Below are 25,541 nucleotides of genomic sequence, written 5' to 3'. Positions count from 1 at the left end.
AACATTTTAGACAAGTCGCACGGCGAAATGGACGGTCAGAAAAGGAAAGGTGGAGCAGAGAGGGAGAGAATAAAAAAGAGAAAGGCCCATGCCACAGACGCTGCAAAATAAGCAACATGTTCGCCAGTAAGGGACCAGGTCAGTCAAAAACACTAGCTAAAACACACACACACACCCAGCATAGTTAGCTAAGTAGCCTAGCTAATAATAGTGACACAACGGCCGGTAGGCTAAACAGTTTGCACGTCTTCGTGGAGGAGTTATATCATAGCAATGAGTGCAACATAGCGATCATAATATGACATTGAAGGCAATATGTTTCAACTAGTAAAAAAATGTTAAACCCGGACTATGGACTTGCCAGCATTGGATCATGACTCATGCCACAAAAGCTAGGGAAAGTGCACATACACTGTACAGCGAAACAAGCTACAGTAACGTAACCATGAACGTAACACAGTAGCCTGTGTGACACAGCACAGGCAATGACAAAGATCATTAGCGCCATTAGTACCATCATTACAAGTTACTACAATAATATACAGCTCTGTGAAAAATTAAGAGACCACTCTTAATTATTTCCAGAGCTGTATTAATGTAGCCTACTGATACACTAATGATAGTATGATAATAGAGTATTTTCTTTGTAAAGGTGGAGAAGAAAGCAGCAGCAGCACTAGAGCTTCAGGTGCTCCTGCAGAACTGGAGATGGTGGTCAGTACAGAGTCAGACTAAGAGCAGGGTCCTTCAGGTACAACTTAAGAGCACAAACCTAAACATGTATGCTATGATATGATATTTGTGTCATTTTGAGAATGACACAAATATACATTTTTACAAAGTCTGCTGCCTCAGTTTGTATGATGGCAATTTGCATATACTCCAGAATGTTATGAAGAGTGTGATCAGATGAATTGCAATTAATTGCAAAGTCCCTCTTTGCCATGCAAATGAACTGAATCCCCAAAAAAACATTTCCACTGCATTTCAGCCCTGCCACAAAAGGACCAGCTGACATCATGTCAGTGATTCTATCGTTAACACAGGTGTGAGTGTTGATGAGGACAAGGCTGGAGACCACTCTGTCATGCTGATTGAGTTTGAATAACAGACTGGAAGCTTCAAAAGGAGGGTGGTGCTTGGAATCATTGTTCTTCTTTTATCAATCATGATTAACTGCAAGGAAACAAGTGCCGTCATCATTGCTTTGCACAAAAAGGGCTTCACAGGCAAGGATATTGCTGCCAGTAAGATTGCACCTAAATCAACCATTTATTGGATCATCAAGAACTTCAAGGAGAGCGGTTCAATTGTTGTGAAGAAGGCTTCAGGGCGCCCAAGAAAGTCCAGCAAGCGCCAGGACCATCTCCTAAAGTTGATTCAGCTGCGGGATCGGGGCACCACCAGTACAGAGCTTGCTCAGGAAGGGCATTAGGCAGGTGTGAGTGCATCTACACGCACAGTGAGGCGAAGACTTTTGGAGGATGGCCTGGTGTCAAGAAGGGCAGCAAAGAAGCCACTTCTCTTCAGGAAAAACATCAGGGACAGACTGATATTCTGCAAAAGGTGCAGGGATTGAACTGCTGAGGACTGGAGTAAAGTCATTTTTTCAGATGAATCCCCTTTCCGATTGTTTGGGGCATCCGGAAAAAATCTTGTCCGGACAAGACAAGGTGAGCGCTACCATCAGTCCTGTGTCATGCCAACAGTAAAGCATCCTGAGACCATTCATGTGTGGGGTTGATTCTCAGCCAAGGGAGTGGGTTCACTCACAATTTTGCCTAAGAACACAGCCATGAATAAAGAATGGTACCAACACATCCTCTGAGAGCAACTTCTCCCAACCATCCAGGAACAGTTTGGTGACGAACAATGCCTTTTCCAGCATGATGGAGCACCTTGCCATAAGGCAAAAGTGATAACTAAGTGGCTCGGGGGAACAAAACATTGATATTTTGGGTCCATGGCCAGGAAACTCCTCAGACCTTAATTCCATTGAGAACTTGTGGTCAATCCTCAAGAGGCGGGTGGACAAACAAAAACCCACAATTTTTTTTTGATTATCCAAGAATGGGCTGCCATAAGTCAGGATGTGGTAGGGTGGGTAGGCCACGCCCCTTAAACACACTCCTATATTGGACTCCCAATTAAAGGCAACTCAACACACCTGCCTTCAATTGGGAGTCCTAATCACCAACACAACCATTCACACACACAAAAACCCTGCCACATCCTGACCAAAACTAATCCAATTGCTCCCTCTGCTGGTCAGGATGTGACAAAACGCTTGTAATTATACTTCAGTATTCCATAGTAACATCTGACAAAAATATCTAAAGACACTGAAGCAGCAAACTTTGAAAATTAATATTTGTGTCATTCTTAAAACTTTTGTCCACGACTGTACAATCGATGACTGTACAAGTAATACAAGTTAAAGTTGAGGTTATTTACAATGTTAATCTCATTCTGCAGAGCAACCAGATGTGCAGAGAGAGAGAGAGAGGTTCAGAGCCCAGTACAGGGAAAATAGAAAGGGACAGCGAAAGCACTGAAAATCCATTTGATTATTTTGCCCGTCCTCAGTCCAAGGATTTTGACTTATTTTTTCAGTACCACCCAAAACAAACCCCTCAAAGAGTCATTCCCAATATATTCCACTATAAAGATGTCACAAACAGAAAATGTCTGACATACTATGAAGTAACTCACTCCTTGTTCTGCTCAGTTTGTCTTGCATTCGCAAAACCTTCAGCCAGTGATAGTGGATTTGTCAAAGGAGGCATGCAGGCTTGGAAACATGCCCATCAGAGAGTACAGGAACATGAGAGAAGCAAGACGCATAGAGAAAGTGCAGAAGCTTTTTTCCTCAGAACCAGCAAAGCAGACATCCGTACCCTTCTGAGTGATAATGTCAGTTCAACGAGACCAGGTCAGAAAGAGGAGGCAGGTCATGGAAGGTGTGATTGATGTAGTTAAAGTTATTGGTAAATGTGGGCTTAGCTACAGAGGACACAGACACGAAGCTGCATATAACTTGGAAAACATGGCCCTCAATCATGGCAAGTTTCTTGAGCTTATATTGTTGCTAAGCAAATAAGATGTCAACTCAGTGTTCAGATAGGCTACTTGTTGATCAGTCACCATCTGCTTTAATTCACTCAGGAAACAGCTTAATATCATATAAGAATGGCTAATAGTTAGTTAACACCATCTGCTTTAATTCACTCAGGAAACAGTTTAATATCATATAAGAACGGCTAATAGTTAGTTAACACCATCTGCTTTAATGATAATTCTTCACGTTTTACAGGTGAAATGTCCAAACTGCACGTCAATCATTTGATGTCAATCAGTTTCATGGGAATATGCGTTTATATCTTCTTGAATGACTGTTTCCTGAGTGAATTAAAGCCGATGGTGTTAACCTACTATTAGCCGTTCTTATATAATATCAGTCGCTGTTTCGCTCCGATGCTTTATCTGAGATTTATTTGTCTCTGTCGGCGTGCATCTAGGTCACATAAATCATCTATATTTAAATATTTTATTTGGACGGTCAAGGAGGTACGGCAGGGTATGGTAGGGTGGGCCACGACCCCTAAAGCCACCATAACACCGGTCCTGTAATCTTACTTTATATAATCTTAGACCCTGAGCCTAGCTACAGCTGCCATAACCTTTGACCCTAGTTTGACCTCTAATCTCCCAAACCTCTGACCCCTAACAGCTGACCTCTAACATGTGTTCTGCTTCATATCCAAATGATCAGTCAGTTGTTGCAGAAGTCGTGCCCTGGCTTCCCTGGCTCTAATCCTTGACCTCTAACCCCTGACCTCTAACCTGTGTTCTGGTTGCTGTCCAGGTTATCAGCTAGTTGTTCCAGTAGTTGTCTCCTGGCTCCGTTCCGGCGGTGCTTCTTCCCCTCGTAGTGCTGTTGGGCCATCGCTGGGTTGTTGAACCATACCCCACACAGGAAGCACGACCTACATGCTGTGTTGCCATGGTCACTAGCCAGGTAATGGGAGGGGCTGGGGGAGGCGGCATTGGCAGAGGAGGCGTGTCTGATGGACAGGGGGAGGAGTCTGACACAGGAAACAGGAAATAAGGAGTGCGTATTCATGAAACGTGTTTATTAAGGGAAGTGTGTGTGTGTGTATTGGAAAACGTGTGTGTGTGTGTGTGTGTGTGTGTGTGTGTGTGTGTGTGTGTGTGTGTGTGTGTGTGTGTGTGTGTGTGTGTTACCTGTGGTAGGGGTAGTAGAAATAGTAGGTGAGGAGCCCAACACTAGTTTGACGCTCTTAGCATGGGTCTTTCCCTGGTAGTGGGACTGGGCCACTATGGCTGAGGTAAAGAACATGTTACACAGACTACAACACTTGTTACCATCCACAGCTCTCTCCTCACTATCCTGGAGGAGAAAGAGAGATAGGAGAGAAAGAGAAATAGGAGAGAGAGGAGAGAGAGAGGAGCGAGAGAGGAGAGAGAGAATGAGAGAGAGATGTGTGTGTGTGAGAGAGAGATTCAACCTCCCCAATTCATTGCAGAGATCAAAGGAAGCTGAGTTTTATCTGCAGACCCACAGGACTGCTGGACCAGTGCCCCCCATGGGGACAGAGCGCTTTGAATGTACACACACACACACACATACACACGTACACACACATGTACACAGACACACACACACACACACACACTGCACGTACACGTACAAACAGTTGGCCTAGCAGAGGAAGAGGTAACATTCTGTCTGACTGACTGTTAGTTGGCCTAGCAGAGGAAGAGGTAACATTCTGTCTGACTGACTGTTAGTTGGCCTAGCAGAGGAAGAGGTAACATTCTGTCTGACTGACTGTTAGTTGGCCTAGCAGAGGAAGAGGTAACATTCTGTCTGACTGACTGTTAGTTGGCCTAGCAGAGGAAGAGGTAACATTCTGTCTGACTGACTGTTAGTTGGCCTAGCAGAGGAAGAGGTAACATTCTGTCTGACTGACTGTTAGTTGGCCTAGCAGAGGAAGAGGTAACATTCTGTCTGACTGACTGTTAGTTGGCCTAGCAGAGGAAGAGGTAACATTCTGTCTGACTGACTGTTAGTTGGCCTAGCAGAGGAAGAGGTAACATTCTGTCTGACTGACTGTTAGTTGGCCTAGCAGAGGAAGAGGTAACATTCTGTCTGACTGACTGTTAGTTGGCCTAGCAGAGGAAGAGGTAACATTCTGTCTGACTGACTGTTGGCCTAGCAGAGGAAGAGGTAACATTCTGTCTGACTGACTGTTAGTTGGCCTAGTAGAGGAAGAGGTAACATTCTGTCTGACTGACTGTTGGCCTAGCAGAGGAAGAGGTAACATTCTGTCTGACTGACTGTTGGCCTAGCAGAGGAAGAGGTAACATTCTGTCTGACTGACTGTTAGTTGGCCTAGCAGAGGAAGAGGTAACATTCTGTCTGACTGACTGTTAGTTGGCCTAGTAGAGGAAGAGGTAACATTCTGTCTGACTGACTGTTGGCCTAGCAGAGGAAGAGGTAACATTCTGTCTGACTGACTGTTGGCCTAGCAGAGGAAGAGGTAGAGAGAGAAGGGATGCGAGAAAGACACAAACACTGACACTCAGACAGACGTACAGCGTTGTCAGGTCTCAGTCTCTTGGAGGGAGGTCCTCTATCCTCAGGGTGAAGCATGTAGAAGAGATGGACCTTGTTGGCATGTTTCTTACTCTGAAGGACAAGAGACAAGACAAAGGAAACTGTTACAGGGTATTTACAGGTGTGTGTGTGTGTGTGTGTGTGTGTGTGTGTGTGTGTGTGTGTGTGTGTGTGTGTGTGTGTGTGTGTGTGTGTGTGTGTGTGTGTGTGTGTGTGTGTGTGTGTGTGTGTGTGTGTGTGTGTGTGTGTGTGTGTGTGTGTGTGTGTGTGTGTGTGTGTGTGTGTGTGTGTGTGTGTGTGAGTGACTAACCTCGTAGTGTGCCACGCATTGAGACTCTGAGATGAGTTGAGCGTTGCAGATGTTACAGTAGCTCTCTGTGAAGAGACCACCATCACACACCTGTTACCCACTTCATCTGTACACACACGCACCGAGAGAGAGAGAGAGAGAGAGAGGGGACGGACGAGAATTAGAGGATAGATAACAACTTTTTTATTCCCTTCAACCTGTCTCCTCTAGTCTGAGTTGTATCCCCTCTTCCTTCTAGTCTGAGTTGTATCCCCTCTTCCCTCTAGTCTGAGTTGTATCCCCTCTTCCCTCTAGTCTGAGTTGTATCCCCTCTTCCTTCTAGTCTGAGTTGTATCCCCTCTTCCCTCTAGTCTGAGATGTATCCCCTCTTCCCTCTAGTCTGAGTTGTATCCCTCTTCCCTCTAGTCTGAGTTGTATCCCCTCTTCCCTCTAGTCTGAGTTGTATCCCCTCTTCCCTCTAGTCTGAGTTGTATCCCCTCTTCCCTCTAGTCTGAGTTGTATCCCCTCTTCCCTCTAGTCTGAGATGTATCCCCTCTTCCCTCTAGTCTGAGTTGTATCCCCTCTTCCCTCTAGTCTGAGTTGTATCCCCTCTTCCCTCTAGTCTGAGATGTATCCCCTCTTCCCTCTAGTCTGAGTTGTATCCCCTCTTCCCTCTAGTCTGAGTTGTATCCCCTCTTCCCTCTAGTCTGAGTTGTATCCCCTCTTCCCTCTAGTCTTGAGTTGTATCCCCTCTTCCCTCTAGACTGAGTTGTATCCCCTCTTCCCTCTAGTCTGAGATGTATCCCGTCTTCCCTCTAGTCTGAGTTGTATCCCCTCTTCCCTCTAGTCTGAGATGTATCCCCTCTTCCCTCTAGTCTGAGTTGTATCCCCTCTTCACTCTAGTCTGAGTTGTATCCCCTCTTCACTCTAGTCTGAGATGTATCCCCTCTTCTCTCTAGTCTGAGATGTATCCCCTCTTCCCTCTAGTCTGAGATGTATCCCCTCTTCCCTCTAGTCTGAGTTGTATCCCCTCTTCCCTCTAGTCTGAGTTGTATCCCCTCTTCCCTCTAGTCTGAGTTGTATCCCCTCTTCCCTCTAGTCTGAGTTGTATCCCCTCTTCCCTCTAGTCTGAGTTGTATCCCCTCTTCCCTCTAGTCTGAGTTGTATCCCCTCTTCCCTCTAGTCTGAGATGTATCCCCTCTTCCCTCTAGTCTGAGATGTATCCCCTCTTCCCTCTAGTCTGAGTTGTATCCCCTCTTCCCTCTAGTCTGAGTTGTATCCCCTCTTCACTCTAGTCTGAGATGTATCCCCTCTTCTCTCTAGTCTGAGATGTATCCCCTCTTCCCTCTAGTCTGAGTTGCATCCCCTCTTCCCTCTAGTCTGAGTTGTATCCCCTCTTCCCTCTAGTCTGCGTTGTATCCCCTCTTCCCTCTAGTCTGAGTTGTATCCCCTCTTCCCTCTAGTCTGAGTTTTATCCCCTCTTCCCTCTAGTCTGAGTTGTATCCCCTCTTCCCTCTAGTCTGAGTTGTATCCCCTCTTCCCTCTAGTCTGAGTTTTATCCCCTCTTCCCTCTAGTCTGAGTTGTATCCCCTCTTCCCTCTAGTCTGAGTTGTATCCCCTCTTCCCTCTAGTCTGAGTTGTATCCCCTCTTCCCTTTAGTCTGAGATGTATCCCCTCTTCCCTCTAGTCTGAGATGTATCCCCTCTTCCCTCTAGTCTGAGTTGTATCCCCTCTTCCCTCTAGTCTGAGTTGTATCCCCTCTTCCCTCTAGTCTGACGGTAAATTGAGCCTTTACCACCCCAGTGATACCATAGTAACGGTCAACCAACTGTTTCTAGGATATTGATTTAAAGATATCTCCCTCCTCCGTCCCCCTTCATCTCCATCTACTCCACTCTTGATGGCAGAGGAGAGAGAGAGAGACCTAGAGAGAGAGACCTAGAGAGAGAGAGACCTAGAGAGAGAGACCTAGAGAGAGAAGAGACCTAGAGAGAGAAGAGACCTAGAGAGAGAAGAGACCTAGAGAGAGAAGAGACCTAGAGAGAGAAGAGACCTAGAGAGAGAGACCTAGAGAGAGAGAGACCTAGAGAGAGAGAGACCTAGAGAGAGAGAGACCTAGAGAGAGAGAGACCTGGAGAGAGGGAGACATGGAGAGAGGGAGACATGGAGAGAGGGAGACCTAGAGAGAGAGACCTAGAGAGAGAGACCTAGAGAAAGAGACCTAGAGAAAGAGACCTAGAGAAAGAGACCTAGAGAGAGAGACCTAGAGAGAGAGACCTAGAGAGAGAGACCTAGAGAGAGAGACCTAGAGAGAGAGACCTAGAGAAAGAGACCTAGAGAAAGAGACCTAGAGAGAGAGACCTAGAGAGAGAAGAGACCTAGAGAGAGAGATCTAGAGAAAGAGACCTAGAGAGAGAGAGACCTAGAGAGAGAAGAGACCTAGAGAGAGAGATCTAGAGAGAGAGACCTAGAGAGAGAGACCTAGAGAAAGAGACCTAGAGAAAGAGACCTAGAGAGAGAGAGACCTAGAGAGAGAGAGACCTAGAGAGAGGGAGACCTAGAGAGAGGGAGACCTAGAGAGAGGGAGACCTAGAGAGAGGGAGACCTAGAGAGAGGGAGACCTAGAGAGAAAGAGATCTAGAGAGAGATCTAGAGAGAGAGAGATCTAGAGAGAGAGACCGAGAGACCTAGAGAGAGACAGACCTAGAGAGAGACAGACCTAGAGAGAGACAGACCTAGAGAGAGAGAGAAAAATATAGGAAGAGAAAAAGAGAGACCATGCAGAGAAAAGGAATTGCAGAAGAGAGAGAGCCAGAAACACTGGTTGCATTTCTACATTTAAGTACTGCATATACCACATGATACCACATTGATACACTCAAGTTAACCTTAAATGAGTCCCCCTCTCCCTCCATCTCTTATGATGTACTCACCTTCCGTTCTCTCCAGTCCAAACACCCAATATCGGGGGAAGTTTTAGATAAGATATAACTAAGAAATATAAAAGTTTAGAGCCCAAAGCTCTGACAATAGCTTCTGGTGTTGTTGTATGTAAAATCAATTGCATTTGGTTGTTGAATTAACAGCATCTGCTCGCTCGCCTCTCGGTGTGCGGTCATTCACCCTTGAGACGGAGTGTTTTTAGCCGACCGTTTTCTCCCCATGGCAGTTAGAAATGCAACGGACCCGGACTCGTCACCCGCGAGAGACGGTCCTCCGTGTCTGCACAGTAATGCTGTCTGTTATTACTAACACTGCAGCTACCACGCACCAGCTGACGTGCTCCCGGTATCACAAAAAATGCAGATGGTGAACTGTGCGCCATAGACAGAGAGACAGAGAGAGAAATAATCGGATTATTACCGCATGGAATATCTTCTCTCCTGATAAAATCACGATTTGTGAAGACGTTTTCATTCAAAATAAATATTTAAAAAAGGACAAAGTTATTTGTGTCCTCTTCACACAACCGACCCATTCAAAGCGGCATGTGTGACCCTACTGTGCCTTTGGCCAGCCCAGCAGCGCTGCGTGATTCTCAGAGGCGTGCGTGTCCTGTTTGTTCAAAACATTATGAACGCCTGCTCTTTCCATGACATAGACTGACCAGGTGAATGTATACTCCCTTATTGATGTCACTTGTTAAATCCACTTCAGTGCAGATGAAGGGGAGGAGACAGGTTAATGAAGGATGTTTAAGCCTTGAGACAATTGAGACATGGATTGTGTATGTGTGCCATTCAGAGGGTGAATGGGCAACACAAAAGATTTAAGTGCCTTTGAACGGGGTATGGTAGTAGGTGCCAGGTGCACCGGTTTGAGTGTGTCAAGAACTGTAACGCTGCTGGATTTGTCACGCTCAACAGTTTCCCGTGTGTATCGTGTATGGCCCGACACCCAAAGGACATCCAGCCAACTTGACATAACTGTAAAGTATTGCGGCAGGCTGCATTCAGCTATCTAGGTAGTTCATTTACTTTCTCTCTTTTCCCAATCGAACATGCTGCTACATGCTGCCATATGCTCCCAGCACGCCCACAAGCGAGTCACAATGGGCGGCATAAGAGACACGCGGCAATTTACCGCTATTTAGTGTTCATGCACCGTTAGCCCGTCGGATTTTATTGCAGAAGCGATTACTTTTCTCTCGCAGCTGGCAGGCGTTATTTGCTTAAAACAAATACTTTCCCAAACATTTATACAGCACAAAACATCGTCAACTCAATAACCTTGACTTGAGAAGCGAATACAGTTGATTGACTTCATAACAAGAAGGCTGTGAAAACTGTCTAAACAGGCGTGTGTGACGCGTCTCTTCCTACATTCAGATCCTATCGTGTTGACAATCGCTAGCTACGTATTGACGATCGCTAGCTACGTTTTTTAACACTTCAAATACTTTCTATAGAACAAACTTCACGTCAGGATAGGCAACCGAAATTAATAATTAATGTATGTGTGTTATATTAAACATAGAGGAGGGAGTAAAATGTTGGCAAGCAATAAACATTTCAGAACAACTATGGCTGAATTATTATCCTTACACTTTCAAAAATACTAGTTGAATAAGACATGGGAGAGATGACGAATTTTGTCAAAGAGATTTATTTATAGACTAATACAAAAATCAGTAGTGGATTTAGGTACAGGCGACATGGGCAGCCGCCCAGGGGCATCTAGCCGGGGGCGACAAGGGGCGCTGAAGGGGGGGTTCGCCCAGGGCGCCATACAAGCTAGAACCGCCACATACATTTGAAACAAATAGTCAAACCGAAAACTGCAGACAAAAATGCTTCCTGCTACTAAGATCAGTGAAATGTACGCTAAACTGACAAAGGAGTGGAGAGCAGAAACGACAACTAGCAATCAAGTCGCAACAATGAAGAACGTGAAGGGGGAGATTTTCGGCACAACACCTGTTGCAAATGCTACGTATGTTTGACAGGTATAACATATACTTTATGTATTTCACCGAAAATCCCTCATATTTATTCAAATTAATTGTTTTAAGGTTATTTTGAGATGTGTTACACTACTTTTAAGAGTGAACTATTGTATTGTATTTATTTTCTAAATTGTGTTAATGCTGTGAGGTCATCAACGGGAGCCATGCTTTTACTCCTCGGTTTGCTCAGCGCGTGATGAGGAGAGGTATGTGTTATGTACGCTCCGGTCTTTTGAATGCACATGTTCGCAAATGTCCACAAATGTACAAAAAAAGACAATCGAAAATTATATCGTCATTGATTTAGTGTTGCACTACTGTTTTTAGGAATATTTATATTAGTGTTAATGGGGATAGTGTTTTAGTGCAACTTTGATTGCAACTTTGCAAGGCTTGCCCAGCAACCGTTACCTTTGCAGGAGAGGGTCTCAGGTGCAGACAGCGTGAGTTTTCTGACAGGAATTCTGCACTCTTTTGTCTTTTATCAGGCAAATATACTTGTGTATGGTAGTCCAGACGGCAGCATCAACCTTTGCCTTGTATTTGTGTCCATTCCATGCATGTATGTTGTGAAATGTGACGATTTGATATGTAATGTTTGTGCTAATTAGTTAGCTGTTCATTTTGTTACTTGTCTGGTCATGTCAAAAATGGCGTTGTTGCCTCATTAGTATACCTCCGGTATAATACCACAATAGTACACTAAGAAATATTTAGCATTTATTAGCAAATTATCTCTGTACAACATCTATAAAATGAAATGTGAGTCTTTTGAAATAATGAGCATGTACATTTTGTACAATGCAGTTTTTGTTGTTGACGTGAGTTGGCTCAGAGCATGATAAAGAGAGGCTAATATACGTGCTTCTACACCTGCATTGCTTGTTGTTTGGGGTTTTAGGCTGGGTTTCTGTACAGCACTTTGATATATCAGCAGATGTAAGAAGGGCTATATAAATACATTTGATTTGATATACTTGTGTGTGGGAGTCCAGACAGCAGCATCAACCTTTTGTTTTTTATTTGTATCCATTCCATGTAGTCACTAAAAGAGAGACAACCGGCAGAATTGTGTCCAGAGACTTGTCTTCCACCTACACCTCACCAGAACACAACGCAGAAAGGTACAGTACCGGTACAGTGCCTTTAACAAGTGCATGATAGGGAGATGACGCAAGAGATTGCATTGCATTTTAATATCTCTTTAACCCCCCCTTTCCCCCTCTCTTTTCTCTCTTCCATCTCTCTAACCTCTTTCTCTCTCTCCCTCCCCTTTTCTCTCTCATTCTTTTTCTCTTTTCTCGCTCTTCTCTCTTTTCTCTCTTAATCCTTCTCTTTTCTTTCTGTTTTCTCTCCATTCCACTCCATTCTTTCTCTCTTCTCTCTATTTCTCTCTTTTCTCTTTACTCTCACTTCTCACTTTTCTCTCTCATTTTTCTCATTTCTCATTTTTCTCTCGCTCTCTCTCCTTTTTCTCTCGCTCCTCTTTCTTTCTCTCTTTCTTTCTCTCTCCTCTTTCTTTCCTCTTTCTTTCCCTCTTTCTTTCTTTCCTCTTTCTTTCCCTCTTTCTTTCTTTCCTCTTTCTTTCCCTCTTTCTTTCTTTCCTCATTCTTTCTCTCTTTCTCTCTCCTTCTTTCTCTTTCTCTCTCTCTCCTTCTTTCTCTCTCCTTTCTCTCTCCTTTTTCTCTTTTCTCTCCTCTTTTCTCTCTTTCATTCATTTTTTTCTTCTAAATCAAACTGCTTTATTGGCATGAAAAACATTGTTGCTTTGGCAATATTGAGAATGTATACAATATACATTGTAATAAAATTATAAAGAACAACAAATAGTAATATAAAATGGTAGTAAATTATAATACAAAAATAACAACAATAAAATGGAAAGTCAATAGTATAAATGTAATAAATATAAAAAGCTAAACATGGAAGATGAAACTATAACTAACTTATAACTAAATAACTGTCATCTTCCCCATTACATCAGTACTACAACTACCATCATCATTACTACAACCATCATCATTAAACTGTTATCATTACCATCACCCTACTACCCATAGAATATGGAATGATAATCACAACAACAATAATAATAATAATAGTAACAACAATAATAGTTTACTATAATAGTTTACAGTATACTACTGTTTACTATGCAGATGTTATTATCCAGTATCCCTCAGGCTATGGCAGGCAAATACATATTTGGCTTCAAGAGGAGCCATTGCTCCTTCGCCTATGAGTATTTTTAGTTTTTCCTCTGGGTTAAATTAGTTAAAATTTGGAATAAATGTAGTAATTTCTGTGAATAATGAATCTCTTGGTGAGGAACATTTATCACAGTAAAGGAGAACGTGCATCTCCGTTTCTACCTCCCCTGTTGTGCAGTGACCACATACACACTCCTCTTTGGGTAGCCATGTCTTTTCATGTCTGCCGGTTTCTAAGTCCATGTCTGTTTTTTCTGTATTTTCATTACCAGTGGAAAGCGCCCAAATTCTGCCCTACATGCATTAGTTGGTGTATTTCTCTGGACTTGTAGAATTTTCTGACGGAATTCTGCATGTAGGGCTTCAATTGGATGTTCGTCCCACATTTTAAAATCCAGTTTGAGTGGCCCCCAAACCTCAGTTCCGTAAAGAGCTATTGGTAGGATTACACTGTCAAATATTTTGGTCCAAATTTTAATTGGGATTTTGATTTTGAATAATTTCATTTTTATTGCATACAATGCTCTGCAGGCTTTTTCTTTGAGTGCCATATTAACCTGTTATGGATAGGGGGCAGTATTTTCACGGCCGGATAAAAAACGTACCCGATTTAATCTGATTATTACTCCTGCCCAGAAACTAGAATATGCATATAATTATTAGCTTTGGATAGAAAACACTCAAGTTTCTAAAACTGTTTGAATGGTGTCTGTGAGTATAACAGAACTCATTTGGCAGGCCAAAACCTGAGAAGATTCTGTACAGGAAGTACCCTGTCTGACCATTTCTTGGCCTTCTTGATTATCTCTATCCAAAACAGGGGATCTCTGCTGTTACGTGACACTTCCTACGGCTCCCATGGGCTCTCAGAAGGCGGCAAAAAGCTGAATCGTGGCTTTGCAGGCCCTGGCTGAAAAACATTAGCGCGTTTGGATAGTGGCCGGTCAGAGTACTATGAGACTGAGGCTCGTGCACGAGTCGACTCCATGTTTACTTTCTCTCTCTTTGAACAAAAACAACCACTCCCGGTCGGAATATTATCACTTTTTTACGAGAAAAATTGCATAAAAATTGATTTTAAACAGCGGTTGACATGCTTCGAAGTACGGTAATGGAATATTTAGAATTTTTTGTCACGAAACGCGTCGAGCGCGTAACCCTTCGTCACCCTTGGATAGTGTCTTGAACGCACGAACAAAACGCCGCTATTTGGATATAAGTATGGATTATTTTGAACCAAACCAACATTTGTTATTGAAGTAGCAGTCCTGGGAGTGCATTCTGACGAAGAACACCAAAGGTAATCAAACTTTTCTAATAGTAAATCGGAGTTTGGTGAGGGTCAAACTTGGTGGGTGTCAAAATAGCTAGCCGTGATGGCTGGGCTATCTACTCAGAATATTGCAAAATGTGCTTTCACCGAAAAGCTATTTTAAAATCGGACACCTCGATTGCACAAAGGAGTTCTGTATCTATAATTCTTAAAATAATTGTTATGTTTTTTGTGAACGTTTATATTGAGTAATTTAGTAAATTCACCGGAAGTGTTCGGTGGGAATGCTAGTTCTGAACGTCACATGCTAATGTAAAAAGCTGTTTTTTGATATAAATATGAACTTGATTGAACAAAACATGCATGTATTGTATAACATAATGTCCTAGGCGTGTCATCTGATGATCATCAAAGGTTAGTGCTGCATTTAGCTGTGGTTTTGTTTTTTGTGACATTATATGCTAGCTTGAAAAATGGGTGTCTGATTTATTTCTGGCTGGGTACTCTGCTTACATAATCTAATGTTTTGCTTTCGCTGTAAAGCCTTTTTGAAATCGGACAGTGTGGTTAGATAAAGGAGAGTCTTGTCTTTAAAATGGTGTAAAATAGTCATATGTTTGAAAAATTGAAGTTTTGGGTTTTTTGAGGAATTTGTCATTCGCGCCACGCCTATCATTGGATATTGGAGCAGGTGTTCCGCTAGCGGAACGTCTAGATGTAAGAGGTTAAAACTTCTTCGGGATAGGGGGCAGTATTCGGAAGTTTGGATGATTGATGTGCCCAAAGTAAACTGCCTGTTACTCAGGCCCAGAAGCTAGGATATGCATATAATAGTAGTATTGGATAGCAAATACTCTAAAGTTTCCAAAACTGTTAAAATAATGTTTGTGAGTATAATACAACTGATATGGCAGGCGAAAACCCGAGGAGAATCAATCTGGAATTTTGTGTTGTTGTTGAGCTCAGCACTCATTGAAATGGCTGTCTATGGGAATATCAATGGAATACCTCCCAGATTGTTGACATCTACTGTAAGCCCTATGAACTGCAGTCTTCAGAAAGAGTTTCAGACTTGTTGTTTGAAAAATGAGCAGAATTTGTCGTTTTTCTAGGTGGCTCCCATTTTGGCTGTAGTATTGTGGCGCGCGTGGATGAGGGCCCGCACTTCGTTATTTATCTCCGGTAATGAACATACTATTCTCAGTCTTAAATTTGTTCGTTTATTTACATATTAGGGTACCTGAGGATTGATTAGAAACGTTGTTTGACTTGTTTGGACAAAGTTTATTGGTAACCTTTGGGATTCATTTGTATGCATTTTGAACGAGGGAAACCGGTGGATTACTGAATCAAGCTCGCCAACTAAACTGACTTTTTTGGGATATAAAGAAGGACTTTATTGAACAAAATGACCATTTGTTATGTAGCCGGGACCCTTGGGATTGCAAACAGAGGAAGATCTTCAAAGGTAAGTGATTTATTTTATCGCTATTTCTGACTTTTGTGATGCCTCTGCTTGTTTGGAAAATGTTTGTAATGCTTTTGTATGCGTGGCGCTGTCCTCAGATAATCGCATGGTATGCTTTCGCCGTAAAGCCTTTTTGAAATCTGACAAAGCGGCTGGATTAACTTCTCTAGGAAAGGGTGGCAGTATTGAGTAGCTTGGATGAATGAGGTGCCCAGAGTAAACAGCCTGCTACTCAGACCCAAAAGAGAACAAATCCAACCAGGAAGTGGGAAATCTGAGGTTTGTAGCTTTTCAAGTGATTGCCTATCCAATATACAGTGTCTGTGGGGTCATATTGCACTTCCTAAGGCTTCCACTAGATGTCAACAGTCTTTAGAATGTTGTTTCAGGCTTCTACTGTGAATAGGAAGAGAATAAGAGCTGTTGGAATCAGGTGTCTGGCTTAGGCCATCTTCTCAGTCACGCGCGGGCATGAGCACGAGCTCCCTTCTCTTTCCTTTATGAAGACAAAGGAATTGTCCGGTTGGAAAATGATTGAAGACTTATAATAAAAACATCCTAAAGATTGATTCTATACAACTTTTGACATGTTTCTACGAACTGTAATGTAACTATTTTGACTTTTCGTCTGGACATACGCGCGCTCTTGTGAATTTGGAATGCTGGACTAAACGTGCGAACAAAAAGTAGGTATTTGGACAAAAAGATGAACTTTATCGAAACAAAACAAACATTTATTGTGGAAAGGGGATTCCTGGGAGTGCATTCCGATGAAGATCATCAAAGGTAAGTGAATATTTATAATGCTATTTCTGACTTTTGTTGACTCCACAACATGGCGGGTATCTGTATGGCTTGTTTTGGTGACTGAGCGCTGTACTCAGATTATTGCAGTGTGCTTTCGCTGTAAAGCTTTTTTGAAATCTGACACTGGTTGCATTAAGGAGCAGTTTATCTTTAATTCTATGCATAACAGTTGTATATTTTATCAACGTTTATGATGAGTATTTCTGTAAATTGATGTGCTCATTCACCGGTAGTTTTGGGAGGCAAAACATTTCTGAACATTACATGCCAATGTAAAATGTTTTTTTTGGATATAAATATGAACTTTATTGAGCAAAACATACATGTATTGTGTAACATGAAGTCCTATGAGTGCCATCTGATGAAGATCATCAAAGGTTAGTGATTCATTTGAACTGTATTTCTGGTTTTGGTGACGCCTCTCCTTGCTTGGAAAATGGCTGTGTGGTTTTTCTTGTCTAGGTGCTGTCCTAACATAATCTAATGGTATGCTTTCGCCTTAAAGCCTTTTTGAAATCGGACACTGTGGTTGGATTAACGAGAAGTTTATCTTTAAAATGGTGTATAATACTTGTATGTGTGAGAAATTTGAATTATGAGATTTTTGTTGTTTTGAATTTGGCGCTCTGCTATTTCACTGGCTGTTGGCGATTTCCCAGAGAGGTTAACAAGAAGTTAAGCTTTTAAACTTTGTAAGACACTTGTATTTTCATGAATGTTTTATATTACGAATTTTGAATTTCGCGCTCTGCAATTTCCCCGGATGTTGGCGTACCACTGATCCGCAAGAAGCAAAAGTTTCCCGATGCAGATATGGTCAGACCAAGTTATGAGTAATTTTTAGTGTGTTCAATTATGGTGTTGTTCAGGGTGAATTTCTATTTGTTTCTTTTTTTAAATTTACTGCCAGGGCCCAGTTATGGCAATTTTGCTCAAGAATGTTAAGGTTCTGTTGAAGACCTTCTTTGGTCGGTGATAGAATAACCAAATCCTCAGCATATAGCAGGCATTTTACCTCTGTGTCAAATAGTGTGAGTCCTGGGGCTGGAGAAGGGTCTAACATGTCTGCTAATTCATTGATATAAATGTTGAAAAGATTTGGACTCAAACTGCAGCCTTGTCTCTCACCTTGACGTTGTGAAAATAATTATGTTCTTTGGTTTTTGATTAAAATGCAAATCAATTTATAACATTTTTGACATGTGTTTTTCTGGATTTTTTTGTTGTTATTCTGTCTCTCACTGTTCAAATAAACCTACCATTAAAATTATAGACTGATCATTTCTTTGTCAGTGGGCAAACGTACAAAATCAGCAGGGGATCAAATACTTTTTTCCCTCACTGTACATCTAACCCTGCAGGAGGAATTAATCGATGAACTCTGACCTCTTTTGCCAGTCCATTCCTGCTTCACCGATATCAGGTGCCACAGCCTCCTCTCATTCATCTCTCTCCATATCCATGCCTAATAAATACGACGGCTCCCTGGGGAAATGTCAAGGATTTCTCATGCAATGTAACCTGTACATAGACCATCACCCTGCTGTCTTCAAAGACAAAGTTCTGGATTGGGGCACAGCCCTGTGGGCCGCTCAAAGTTCTGAACTGTCCTCTGAATCACCTTTCCACGCCCTCTTCAAGGAGGTGTTAGACCATTCGGCTTCAGGTCGTCACACCGGGGACCTGTTATGTGAGCTGCGACAGGGGCCATCGCTTCACCACTGAGTATGCCCTTGAGTTCCGCACCATGGCTGCCGGCAGTGAATGGAGTGAACGAGCACTCTTTACAGTCTACTGGAGGGGCCTTAATCGGGAGTTACAGACCGAACTGGCCTGCAGAGGAGATTTAACGGACCTAAACCAATACATCCGGATGTCCATATCCATTGGCAACCTACTGGTGGACCGCAGACCTATATAGTCACCCATGGCCTGCGAGTCTTCCACGCCCTTTTCTTGTCCATCACGGTCTAATAGCTCCGAGCCCATGCAACTTGGCGGCGCCCCTCACGCCAGCCGAGAGACACCGGAGGTTACGTGAACCTGTTCCTCTATTGTGCCGAGAGTAACTGCCTACCCAATAGCTGTCTGACTCCTGTATCTGCCCAGTTCCCGACTGTCTTCAGCAAGAAAAAGGCATCCATTCTGCCTCATCGCCCGAAGGACTGCGCGATTGATCTCCTTCCTGGGGTATCGCCCCTAAGTGTCGGATCTACTCCTTGTCCATCCCAGAGAATGGGGCTATGAACACCTATATAGAAGAGGCCCTCGACATGGGATTCGTCCATCCACCCATGTCTCCGGCTGCATCTAGTTTCTTCTTTGTGGAAAAAAAGGATGGTAGTCTCCATCCCTGCATAGATTACCGATTCCTCAATGATCCCTCTTACAATCAAGAATTGCTTCCCTCTTCGTCTTATTCCGGCCGCACTAGAACAAGTTGGACAGGCTACTATCTACTCTAAACTGGACCTATGTAGTGCATACAACCTGGTCCGTATCCGAAGCGGGGATGAGTGGAAGATGGCGTTCATCACCGCTAAGGGCCACTACGAATACCTGGTTATGCCCTACGGTCTCACCAATGCTCCCGCAGTCTTCCAGTCCTTCATGAAGGAAGTTTTCCAGGACATAATCAACCAGTTCTTCGTGTACATTGACGATATCTTGATCTACTCTCATTCCATTGCAGAGCACATACAGCATGTGCAACAGGTCCTCCAACGGCTACAGGACCACCATCTTTATGTCAAGGCTGAGAAGAGCGCTTTTCATGTAGCTACGGTAACATTCCTAGGTATCGTGGTGACACCCGGAGGGGTCAACATGGACGAAGGCAAAGTCACTGCTGTGCTTAACTGGCCCAAACCTACCACCGTAAAGGAACTACAACGTTTCCTAGGATTCTCCAACTACTACTGCCGGTTGCAAAACTGCAGCACCACAACCGCTTCTTTCTCAGCTCTCACCAGTCAAAAAACCCATACCCTCGAATGGACCGACACCGCCCTTACAGCTTTTGAAACCTTGAAACGCCTCTTCACCTCTGCACGCATCCTTAGGCAGCCAGATCCTACCCTTCCTTTTGTTCTGGAGGTTGATGCATCCGAGGTCGGCGTTGGAGCGGTTCTCTCTCAGTGGGTAGGGACACCTCCCAAATTACACCCGTGCGCCGCCTTTTCCAAAGAAACTGCCACCCGCTGAGAGGAACTATGATGCCGGGGAACCGAGAGATCCTTGCCATTAAACTGGATATCGATGAGTGGCGCCACTGGTTTGAGGGAGCTCATCACCTATTCCTGGTCCTTAGGACCACTGTAATTTGGAGTACTTAAGACATGCTAAGAGGCTCAATCCCAGACAGGCTCGCTGGGCACTCTTCTTCACCCGACTCAAATTCCAATTCACCGTCACCTATCTGCCCGGTAAGAAAAATGTGAAGGCTGATTCCTTATCCCGTTTATATGACTCTCCTTCCTCTAACCCAGCTCCCATACAGTGGGAAATCCAATCAGCCATCAAAGAGGCCCTACGCTCCGACCCAGCAACTAATGCAGTGGTGCCATACCTCGCTGAGTTCTGGCCATCCCGGGATCACCCGGACCACGGAGATACTGACACGCAAGTTCTGGTGGTCATCCCTAACAGCAGACGTACGAGATGACGTTCTTTCCTGTCCTGTCTGTGAAACGGCAAAGAGCCCTCGCCAACTACCTACCGGTAAACTCAAGCCTTTACCTACACCACACAGACCATGGTCCCACATCGCCATGGATTTCCTCACGGATCTGCCAGACTCTTCGGGCTTCACTACTATTTTAGTTGTAGTGGACCGGTTCTCAAAGATGTGCCGACTCATTCCCCTTCCGCATCTACCTAACGCCATGGAATTGGCCGAGTGCATGTTCCAACAGGGGTTTCGTCTGTATGGGATCCCAGAGGACATCGTTTCTGGTCGGGGGCCCCAGTTTGTCTCCAGGGTGTGGCGAGACTTCTGCGACTGACTGAGCGTCTCCATCAGCCTATCCTCCAGGTACCATCCCCAAACCAACGGGCAGACAGAACACCTGAATCAGGAAATAGGGAAGTACCTCTGCCAACACTGCACCCACCAACCACACGAGTGGAGTCGTTATCTAGCCTGGGCCGAAAACGCGAAGAACTCTCTGGTGCATTCCTCACTCCATCTCACTCCTTTTCAGTGTGTCCTTGGATACCAACCCCCCCATGATCCCATGGGAGACAGAGCCCGGAACTGTGCCTGCCGTCTGTGTGGTTTTGACGTAGTAAGCAGGTTTGGGAGACCGCACATCGGCACCTACATCAAGCTTCCCTCTCCCAGAAACGGTTTGCTGACCGGCGTCGCCGACCTACTCCACTCTTCCACCCTGGGCAACATGTGTGGCTCTCTACCCGGGACATCCTGCTTCGTGACCCCTGCAAAAAGTTCAGTCCCCGGTTCATTGGTCCCTTCAAAATAACACCGCATCAATCCTGTCACCTATCGTCTCCAGTTGCCCCGCCGTTACCGGATCTCCTCATCCTTCCACGTGTCCCTTCTCAAGCCTGTGAGTTACAGCCCTGTCCATCCTCCAGTTGCGCACCTTGGCGCACCCCCTCCGTTTGACATCGATGGTGCACCGGCTTATTCCATCCAAGCCCTCCTTGACTCCAAGTGCCTGGGTGGTCGCATTCTCTACCTGGTGGGGGGATATACTGTAAGGTCTGCTTCCAACTCACACTCTCAAACACACAGATCCCCTGAACACAGCTCACTCCAGATCCCAATCACCTGAATTCTGATCACCTGTTCACACACCTGTATGTCATTTACACACAGTATTTAGTTCAGCTCATTGCGAGGTATTGCTTGTTTTTGTCCACATTCTATTCAGAGCTCTGTGTATTTCCATATTAGTCCTCCTGTGTATTGTAGTTTTTGGCCATCCTCACTAACAAAGTTTTTTTGCCTATTCCCTGCCTGTACTTTTGCCCATCAGATTTCCTGTCATCCAGCTCTTGCCTGATCTCCCGGACTACGTTATTAGCCTTTTTCCCTTCCTGTACTGTTACCTTTTTGGAATCCCTGTGTATGACCTTCTACCTCTCCCTGGACCATGCTACCTGCCTCCTCCTGTGGTCCTTTACACCTGCTGCGCCCTGCGCTTGAAACCAGCACTTTCTCCCATCATACTCATTACAGGTGTACACGTTTAGTAATTAGTGTGTGTAAGATGTGGGGAGAAATCCAATTTGACATTTACTAAATTACATTTTGTTCTTGAAGAAAGGTTTGAATTCAAAATGCTATAGAAAACCTTTCCCAAGTTGTTATTTATGCAAATTCCTCTGTAATTATTGGGGTCTGATTTGTCTCCACTCTTGTGGACAGGGGAAAAGTTAATACCATATTGAACAATTTAAGCACAGCATTTAGCAACTCAGGTGTGCTGTTTTTCAGTATTTCATTTCTGATATTTTCTAGACCACAAGCCTTTTGATTTTATAGATTTGAGCTTTTCATTTAGTTCTTGTTGGGTTATTGGGCAATTGTTAATGGATTTTGGTTGTTTTTAATGACTGATTCAAGGATGTTAAATTCTTCTTGAATTTCTAATTGGTTCTGTTGTCTGTTTGTGGGGTGTTTTTGTAAAGAGGATCACAATACGTTTCCCAAATTCCTTCATCTTGTATGGCTAATTCATGTGGCTTTGTCATGCTTAAATTGTTCCACATGTTTCAGAACTAATTTTGTTCAATTGCGTTTTCAATTTTGTCAATTTTGTCAATTTCTTGCGTTTCAGTGTATGTTTCTACGGCTTCAGAGTTTCAAAGTTTTCATAGCGTGGCTCTGGGTTGTTTGCTGCTTATGGTTTTCATTTGACATTTGTCTTGGGTGTTTTCTAATTGTTTTACATTCATTGTCAAACTATTTTTCAGAAATGTTTTGTTTCTTTGGTTTTCTCAAATTTGCTTTTGATGCTGCTTTTTGGAATATGCAATTGTTGTTTTGAGTAGCTGAATTGACACCTTTTTTTATTGTTTTGGTATTGTGAGTTATTGAAGAACTGTATAGAGTTCAATGTTTCAATGAATCTCTCTGCACTGTTTTGAGCCCATCTGTACAATTGGTTTATGTTGAGAGTTTATTGGGCTGTTTTTTTTTTAATGAATATTGCCGGTTAATTTCTTCAGAAACATGTTGATCTGACAATGGTGTCTGTGGTCTGACAGTGAATGCACTAATGGAGGAGGGGTCAATGTCAGTGATCTCTCTCTCTCTCTCTCTCTCTCTCTCTTCTTTCTTTCTTCTCTGTCCATCAATTTTTCTTTCTATCCCTTTCCCTCCCCCACTGTCTCCCTCTCTCTCCCACTGTCTCTCTCCCTTTTTCCTCTCTCCCTTTTCTCTCTCCCTTTTTTCTCTGTCCATTAATTTCTCTCTCCTCTTTCTCTATCCCTCTCTCTCTCCCTTTCTCTCTCCCTTTCCCTCTCCCTCTCTCTCTCCCTTTCCCTCTCTCTCCCTTTCCCTCTCTCTCTCCCTTTTCTCTCCCTTTCCCCCTCTGTCCCTCTCTCTCCCTTTTTTCTCTCCTCTTTCCCCCTCTCGCTCTCTCCTTTTCACGCTCTCTCTCTCCCTCTCCTCTCCTTTTTTCTTTATCCATCAATTTTTCTCTTTCTTTCTCTCTTTCTCTCGCTCCCTCTCCCCACTTCCCTGTCTCTCTCTCTCTCCCTTTCCCTCTTTCCCTCTCTCCCTTTCCCTCTCTCCCTTTCCCCCTCTCACTCCCTCTTTTCCCTCTCTCTCTCTCCTTTCTCTCTTTCCCTTTCTCTCTCTCCCTTTTTTCTCTCTCTCTCTCCCTTTCCCCCTCTCGCTCTCCCTTTTTTCTCTCTCTCTCCCTTTTTTCTCTCTCCCTTTCTTTCTCTCTCCCTCTCGCTCTCTCTCTCTGCCTTTCCTTCTCCATTTCTCTCTCGCTCTCTCTCTCCCTTTTTTTGTCTCTCACTCCCTCTCTCCCTTTTTTTGTCTCTCCTCTCCCTTTTTCTCTCCTTTTCACCCCTCTCTCCCTTTCCCTCTATCCCTCCCTCTCTTCCCTCTCCCTTTTTTCTCTCCCTTTTTCTCGCTCGCTCTCTCCCTTTTTCTCGCGCGATCTCTCCCTTTTTCTCGCTCTCCCCCTCTCCCTTTCCAATGGATGCAATAGCGCTATGTGGCCACCAGATGGAGGTATTGGAACAAAAACATCCATCTGGTGGCCACACAGCGCTATTGGATCCATTGGCTTTATCACTGACACCGTCAGCCAATCCAATGACATCCCTCTTCTCTCTCATTTTTCTCTGCAACAACTGTTTGTTACTCTCCCGCTCTCCCTTTCCCCCTCTCTCTCCCTTTTTCCTCTCCTCCCGCTCCCTCTCTCCCTTTTCTTCTCCCGCTCTCCCTCTCTCTCGCTCCCTTTCCCCCTCTCTCTGCCTCACTCTCCTTTTTTTCTTTATCTCTCCCTCTTTGCCTCTCTCCCTTTTTCTCTCTCTCCCTCTCTCTCTCTTTCCCTCTCTCTCTTTCCCTCTCTCCCTCCCTTTCTCTCTCTTACGCTCTCTCCTTTTCCCTCTCTCCCTCTCCTCTCCCTTTTTTCTCTCTCCCTTTTTTCTCTGTCCATCCATTTTTCTCTCTCTTTCTCTCTCTCCCTTTCTCTCTCTCTCTCCCTTTCCCTCCCCTCTCTCCCTTTTCTCTCCCTTTCCCTCTCTCTCCCTTTTTTCTCTCCTCTTTCCCCCTCTCGCTCTCCCTCTCCTCTCCCTTTTTTCTTTGTCCATCAATTTCTCTTTCTCTCTCTCTCTCTCTCTCTCCCTTTCTCTCGCTCCCTCTCCCCCTTTCTCTCGCTCCCTCTCCCCCTTTCCCTGTCTCTCTCCTTCTCTCCCTTTCCCTATTTCCCTCTCTCCCTTTCCCTATTTCCCTCTCTCCCTTTCCCTATTTCCTTCTCTCCTTTCCCTATTTCCCTCTCTCCCTTTCCATATTTCCCCTCTCTCCCTTTCCCTATTTCCCCTCTCTCCCTTTCCCTATTTCCGTCTCTCCCTTTCCCTATTTCCCTCTCTCCCTTTCCCTATTTCCCTCTCTCCCTTTCCCTATTTTCCTCTCTCCCTTTCCCTATTTTCCTCTCTCCCTTTCCCTATTTCCCTCTCTCCCTTTCCCTATTTCCCTCTCTCCCTTTCCCTATTTCCCTCTCTCCCTTTCCCTATTTCCCTCTCTCCCTTTCCCTATTTCCCCTCTCTCCCTTTCCCTATTCCCCTCTCTCCCTTTCCCTATTTCCCTCTCTCCCTTTCCCTATTCCCCTCTCTCCCTTTCCCTATTTCCCTCTCTCCCTTTCCCTATTTTCCTCTCTCCCTTTCCCTATTTTCCTCTCTCCCTTTCCCTATTTCCCTCTCTCCCTTTCCCTATTTCCCTCTCTCCCTTTCCATATTTCCCCTCTCTCCCTTTCCATATTTCCCCTCTCTCCCTTTCCCTATTTCCCCTCTCTCCCTTTCCCTATTTCCCTCTCTCCCTTTCCCTATTTCCCTCTCTCCCTTTCCCTATTTTCCTCTCTCCCTTTCCCTATTTCCCTCTATCCCTTTCCCTATTTCCCTCTCTCCCTTTCCCTATTTCCCTCTCTCCCTTTCCCTATTTCCCTCTCTCCCTTTCCCTATTTCCCTCTCTCCCTTTCCCTATTTTCCTCTCTCCCTTTCCCTATTTCCCTCTCTCCCTTTCCCTCTCTCCCTTTTTCTCCCTTTTCCTCCCTCCCTCTCTCCCTTTTCCTCCCTCTCTCCCTTTCCCTCTCTCCCTTTCCCTTTCCCTCTCTCTCCCTTTCTCTCTCTCTCCCTTTCTCTCTCCCTTTCCCTCACTCTCTCCCTTGCTCTCTCCCTTTCCCCCTCTCACTCCCTCTTTTCCCTC

At 44.3% G+C, this 25,541-nt stretch overlaps 1 long non-coding RNA gene across 1 annotated transcript; it reads left to right on the top strand.

The window, feature by feature from the left end:
* Positions 1 to 42: 42 nt before the first annotated feature.
* LOC145862483 (uncharacterized) lies at positions 43 to 12,259 on the top strand. Its single transcript, XR_014381977.1, has 4 exons — positions 43 to 138; positions 653 to 751; positions 2,476 to 4,018; positions 11,918 to 12,259. It is a non-coding gene; the product is annotated as an uncharacterized LOC145862483 (long non-coding RNA).
* The last annotated feature ends 13,282 nt before the right edge of the window (positions 12,260 to 25,541 follow it).

Source organism: Salmo salar, chromosome 02 (genome assembly GCF_965601325.2).
Source record: "Salmo salar chromosome 02, fSalSal1, whole genome shotgun sequence".
Lineage (NCBI taxonomy): Eukaryota > Metazoa > Chordata > Actinopteri > Salmoniformes > Salmonidae > Salmo > Salmo salar.
The sequence above is the reverse complement of the archived record's forward strand: the minus strand, read 5'-3'. Positions and strand labels throughout refer to the sequence as shown.